The sequence below is a fragment of the Myotis nattereri genome, assembly GCF_964212035.1.
Source record: "Myotis nattereri genome assembly, chromosome: X".
NCBI classification, from domain to species: Eukaryota; Metazoa; Chordata; class Mammalia; order Chiroptera; family Vespertilionidae; genus Myotis; species Myotis nattereri.
In genome coordinates this window covers 55,086,483-55,092,482 of record NC_138078.1, presented here as the reverse complement: position 1 = coordinate 55,092,482, position 6,000 = coordinate 55,086,483, and positions in this window count along the sequence as shown.

The window sequence follows — 6,000 nt, the reverse complement described above, 5'->3', positions numbered from 1 at the left end:
ATGTAATAATTTTAACTAAAAGCTAAATTCTAATATAACTTTTTTTAAAATATATTTTTATTGATTTCAGAGAGAAAGGGAGAGGGAGAGGGAAAGAGAAACATCACTGATGAGAAAGAATCATTGGTTGGCTGCCTCCTTCATGCTCCCTACTGGGGATCGAGCAAGCAACCCAGGCATGTGCCCTTGACTGCAATCAAACCAGGGACAGTTCAGTCTGCAGGCCAACGCTCTATCTGATGAGGAAAATAAGATATTTTTTTGGAGGGGAAGGGAGGCTAGCAGCCTGACTCTGTACCTAGTTAATCAGTATCCCTAATGCACATACTTGCTAGCCAATAATTAATTCACTGCCCCTTCCTTAATTATCTGGTCTTGCAATACCTATTTACCTAAATACTCACATTTTACAGAGGCCATAAATCATGAAGAGTACACAGTCCTCAGAGGGTGTTATCATCACTGGTGCCAGGCCAGGCCTTTAGGTGTGGTCTCACATCCCCTACCCCAACACGCGGGGCTTTTTGTAAAGGCCATGAAAGGTCTGGAAGTCTGATCCATATTTGGGGGACAAAGAAACCAAAGGGTATAAAGAGAAAGCTTCCTCCATATTGGCATGCTGAGGATTTGGAAACAGGCTCCCCTGAGTCACAGTACTAGTACTGTTACAGAAGATGAAGAAATACCAAGCACACTTCCTAAAGAAAGGGAGGGATCCCGTTTATTAACACTAGTGGACTCCGGGAATAATTTCCAAATCAGAGTGAAGAAACATGCGGAGAGCCTGTCTATATATATCCCACTGGGGTCTTTGTCTTGCAGATATGCCCCCTGCCCCCTTCCTGGCCCTGCAGGAAGGCCCCCAGGGGTAAGGCCACATCCAATGGTCCCTCCTGGCACCAGCATAACAACCCTCCCCCGCTCCAGGGCAATGCATTGTTCACAGTTCCATGGCCTCTGCATTTAGATAATTAGTTCTGCAAGTCCAGTTTCCTCCTCATTCCCCACCCCCCTTGTCCCACAAGTTCTTTTAGCTTTGTGGAGCAATGAATCCGCAGGGGGTGTTTCTGGTATCCAGGTGTTCAGTCCTGCAACCTTGAGAGTGGTGGGGGTGGTCAGGATGATGGTCAGGATGACGGTATGTGAACCCTTCCAGGTAGGAGTCAGTCCTTGGGTGGTCTTGAAAGGACAGAACAGGACTGATAGCTGTGTCCTTAACCCCTCTTCCAAGAAAAAGCCGCAGAATGTATCAGTTACTCAACCTGCTCTTATCTCGGCCAATGGGAAAGTGGGGGAAACTAGCCCAAGGCCAAAAGTATGCTGAACACCCCCCTGTCTTTGTGTAACCAGACCCTAGCTGCACCCTGCCCTTGCGTCACTAGCCCCCCCGGCCCTCACTCAACCAACCAGAATCGGCCAAATCAGTGGTCAGAGTGTGCCCCCACCCCCTAAGCCCAAGCCCTATAAATTCTTTGTTCTCTTGGGGCTCCGGGCTCTCTCGCACCCTATCCCTGCGTAGGTAGGGGAGGCAGAGGGACAAAGCCCCGGGCTTGAATAAAGACTCTATGCTTTTGCATCGGACTCAGCACCCCCTGGTGATATCCTTTGGGGGATCTTGAAGTCTGAGCATAACAGTCTTTACCCAAACAGAGTCACCAGGTTGGAAGGCAGAACGTCTCCGACGTGCTTCTGGATTGCTTTCCGGGTAGACTGTAAAGCCTGTAAGAACTTGAGTAAAAATTAGTTATTGATTTCAGCCTTTACCCACCAGGATCTGTAGAAGCCCCACTGGTTTCCAGGGAAGACTTCTGGGCCGCTTCGGTTCCCTCTTGCCTCTGTGGAGTCTCCACACCCTGCAACAGCACTGCGCATGTGAGCTGTTGCAATCGCATACCTGCCATCAGCACAAATTGTCACTGATTCTTCTCCTGCCCACCAGAGAGCCTGAATAAGGGCAATCAACTCGGCCTTCTGTGCTGAAGCCCTGTGGGTGAGCACCTGAGATCAGATGGTTCAGTTCAAAGCAACCACCACCACCGCCGCATACCTGATTCCTCCCTGGACAGAACTGCTCCTGTCCATGAATAGTACCTCATCACTGTCAATGCCAGTGGGGTTTCAATGAAGCCCAGGTGGGCTGTCTTTACAAAGTCGTCGACCTCTAAACAGTTATGTAGAGGTTCCTCAAGGTCATCATCAGGAAGGAGGCTGGTAGCAGAAGAGCCTGAAACTGGATGGCTTGAGCATTTGACATCCAGCACTCTGGTGTGCTTCCAAGCAAAGCCTCAACCGCATAGCTGTGGCTGCTACCTCCCGGAGGCAAGCAGGCTAACTGGATGCAACAGGGTCGAGTCTCTTGGACAAGTAGGCTACTGGTCTTTTCCAAGGCCTAAGACTTTGGGTGAGGATCCCTTTGGCTATGCCCCTTGTCTCACATACACATCTGGTAGTGCCAGTTGGCCCATCATCCTTGCTCTGCTCATGTCTATCCTACTGCCTAATATATTACCTCAAGGATCCTGGGTCTGAATTCTTTCAGGGAAAATGGGCTTGAAATGCTCTTCTGTAATTACTTCCATGCTGAGATGGGTCAGAAGTTTCTCTCAGAGCCAAGAGATCCTTGCTGTCTGTCAGAGGGACGATGAGGCCTGGGCACAGAAGGAGGTGGACTTGTGACCTGGCAGAGACAAACTGTAGCAATTAGAATAGTAAGAGTCACAACATCCTTGTCTCTCTGGAGCCATGTCCATGAAGATGCAGGCATCTTCTAAGTCTATTATACTGTTTTCTGCAGGCCACTGTCAGGGCTGTGTGTGGCAGCCAGTTCCTTTCTAGCCACAAACACAGTCTGTCCAATTCCCCAAAAGGAATTCTGGCATGGGAGAAAGTTGCTTTGCTGTACACAGGCAGCTTAACCCCTATACAACTGGGCTTGGACCTCGGTCTAGCAAACTGCAGTCTACAAGTTTAATATGCAGCCTCTGGTCCTCCCAACCGAACAGGATCTCAGCCAGTCCCTCAGTCAGACTCCTCTCTTGGAGAATCTCAAACTCCTGAAGGCTTCCTCCAAGGTCCAGGGAGAGCTTCTTTTCTTTGCCCTGTTTACTAGTTACAGTGTCCTACTATAAGTTGCCAGCCCAAAACAGCCAGAGTTGCAGTTAGAAACAGCCCTGCATATTACAAAGCACTCCTGTGGCAGTGGGTTGGGTACCAGGCCCCTGTCCCCTGTGGCAGAGAACAATCAGGCTTCTCCCAAGGGAGTGCACTGGAAGGGCATATCAGCCCCTCCTCTGCTAGCAGCAACAGGTACCGAACTCTTTCAGTAGAAAGACCAGCTTCATTCCTCGGCCACTTTTACAGATTCCAGGGCCCGTTATCTTCTTTTAACCAGCAAGCCAAATGAAACTGGCTTGTATTATTTCCTATTGTGAGTTAGAGGAAGACAATTCCTGTGGAGGAAAATGACTCTTAGTTGGCCTGGAAAAAAAGGCAGAGGATGACAAGGATGCAGGGAAATTTTACTAAAAGTCTGGAGGGTCTCCTAAAAGAAAATATCCTTAATTCAGCACAGGCAGGGGGCAGGGCCTGTAAAATCTCTCCGCCCTGCGGAGCTGTGAGCCCAGCCCCTGAATGTCCCAGTTAAACAAGAAAAGCCACAAATACCTTTAAATCTACCCCAGAATTCCAAAATTTCAACCTAACACAGCAAAATCACAGAGCAAACCAAAGTTCCTAGTACACAAATATAGACAGAAATCCTCACTAAGGGGCCTCATGCTTCCCGTGATAGAGAGCAAATGTCTCTGAGAAAAATAACTCAACAGCACTGCTTGAGACTCCTGCCGACCATCACGGGTTTAGCTTCCAGCAAGTCAAATGTTTTAACCAGATGAGCAAACAGGAAATCAAAGTAGCTTTTGCTTTCACACAGACCAGTTAATCAAGACAGACAAACATCTGTACTCACACTCTCTCAGACTAGCCCACACTGTAGCTGAGCAGATAATGCCCAAATCCCCAGATGGTCATGGGGGCACTCCCAGCACCCACGCCCCAGACAAGAATTCTCAACCGACATCTTGGTGAGAACCTACTGGAGGAGTTAAGGCTGCTTCCAGCCCCCCTTCTTGGTAGCAAATTGGCTAGTCCCACACAAACAAACAAAGAAACAGAAGAGTGAACCCATAATTCCTTAATAGAATCTGAATTCACTCACCTCCAGAGTCCTGATTCCTGATTCCCTGATGAAGTCCTATGACTTCTAGAGAGGTGATCAAGCTCCCCCTTCCACTCACTTAGAGTGGGCCTGACTGACTGGGGCCCCTACTTTACAGATTCTGTCGACAGGTCCAGAGGTGTCCGCCCACTTTCTCCAGATGCTGGCTGGGTCCTAGGCTGAGGTCTGGGTGTGCCTGGAGTTCCCCCCCAGTTCAATTCTGCTAAAATCAGCAGCTTGCACCTTCCAGAGGCCCGTCCCACACCCCCGGGCCTCAGACCCCATCCACTGACTGGAGGCAAGAGCCAAACACGGTTAGCTTCCTGATTCAGGAGACCATATGTTGCAGAGGACCCAAGAAAAACCAAGCAACGCTTTAAAGAAGTGGAGGGACACCATTTTAATTACACCAGCGGACTCTGGAAATAATTTCCAAATCAGAGTGAAGAAACATGCAGAGGGCTTCACTTTTTATAACCTTCTGGGGTCTTTGTCTTGCAGATATGGTTCTGCCCCCTTTGTGGGCTTACAGGAAGGGCCCCAGGTGTTGAAGTCCCCAGGCCATATCTGATGATCTGTCCTGGGGCCAGTGACAATGACCTCCCTCCTCCCCCACCCAGGGCAGTGCATAGTTCAGTTTTTATGGCCTGACACGCCTTGCAAGACCAGCTTCCTCCTCAGCTTTTTTAAATCAGAATTCTAATTGGAAAGATAAAATATCTGTGGATCTTGTTTCATTTGAGCAACCAGTTTCTGGTGAACCTGAATTTCCACTTTAAGAGCTTCCTGTAGAGTCGGCAACTTCATCCTCTACCTTCTTCACTTTCTCTTATGTCTGCTAATTCTATAGTTTCTTCAGCCTCCATTTAAAATAACAAACTCCTCTTCTCACTGCAGTTTATGAGGTAGTGGGCTCCCTGTCTTTAGAAGTATTCAAGAATGCTGCATTATCATATCCCCTTCTTGGAGATTCACAATGCACATTAGATTATTAAAGGTTCTGAGAAGTCCAATTTTGGGGAAACTGTCCCTCCTTCAGTACTCTTGCTCCCCTCCTGCTGCTGGCTGGCTGTCCCCTCTGGCAGCTGGAGGCAGGAACTCTGAACAGGAGAAGCAGGAGGAGGAAGAGGAGGAGGAGGAGGAAGAGGAGGAGGAGGAGGAGGAGGAGGAGGAGGAGGAGGAGGAGGAGGAGGAGGGAACTCTTCTTCATGGGGAGGGAGGGAGGGAAGAATCTGCTGCTGCTGCTCTAGGCCTCTTGCACTTTTTAGATATTAGTGTGTTAAGATGGTAGGTTGTTCCCTTCTCCCTCCCCCTCCTCCACCTCTCCTCTCCTCTCACTCACTCACTCACTCACTCATTCTCTCTCTCGGGGCTGTTTCTTTCCTCCTCTTCCCCAGGCAAAGGGGGTTTAGGGAGGAGGCGTTGTGGGGAAGAACTGGGTCCTCCTCCTCCTCCAGGAGGGACACACTCAGCTCTGGGCTGGGCCGGAGCAGGGGGGCGGGGGGGGATCAGAGCAGCAAGAGAGAAACTGTGGGAGACAAACAAGCCCAACTCTTCATCCTCCTCCTCCTTCTCTCAGCAGCAGCAGTGAGCACCACCAGCCCATTCACCACCTGGCCCCCAAGTCAGCCCTCTTTTAATCTAGCAATCCTATTTCCAGGATACCTCCTAAGATGTTTGATGATACATAAAAAGATATTTTTGTGCAACATCATTGATTTTTCTATTAGTGGAAAACTGGGAATTATCCAAAAGCTCCCAATGGGAAATGTTTACATCCTATA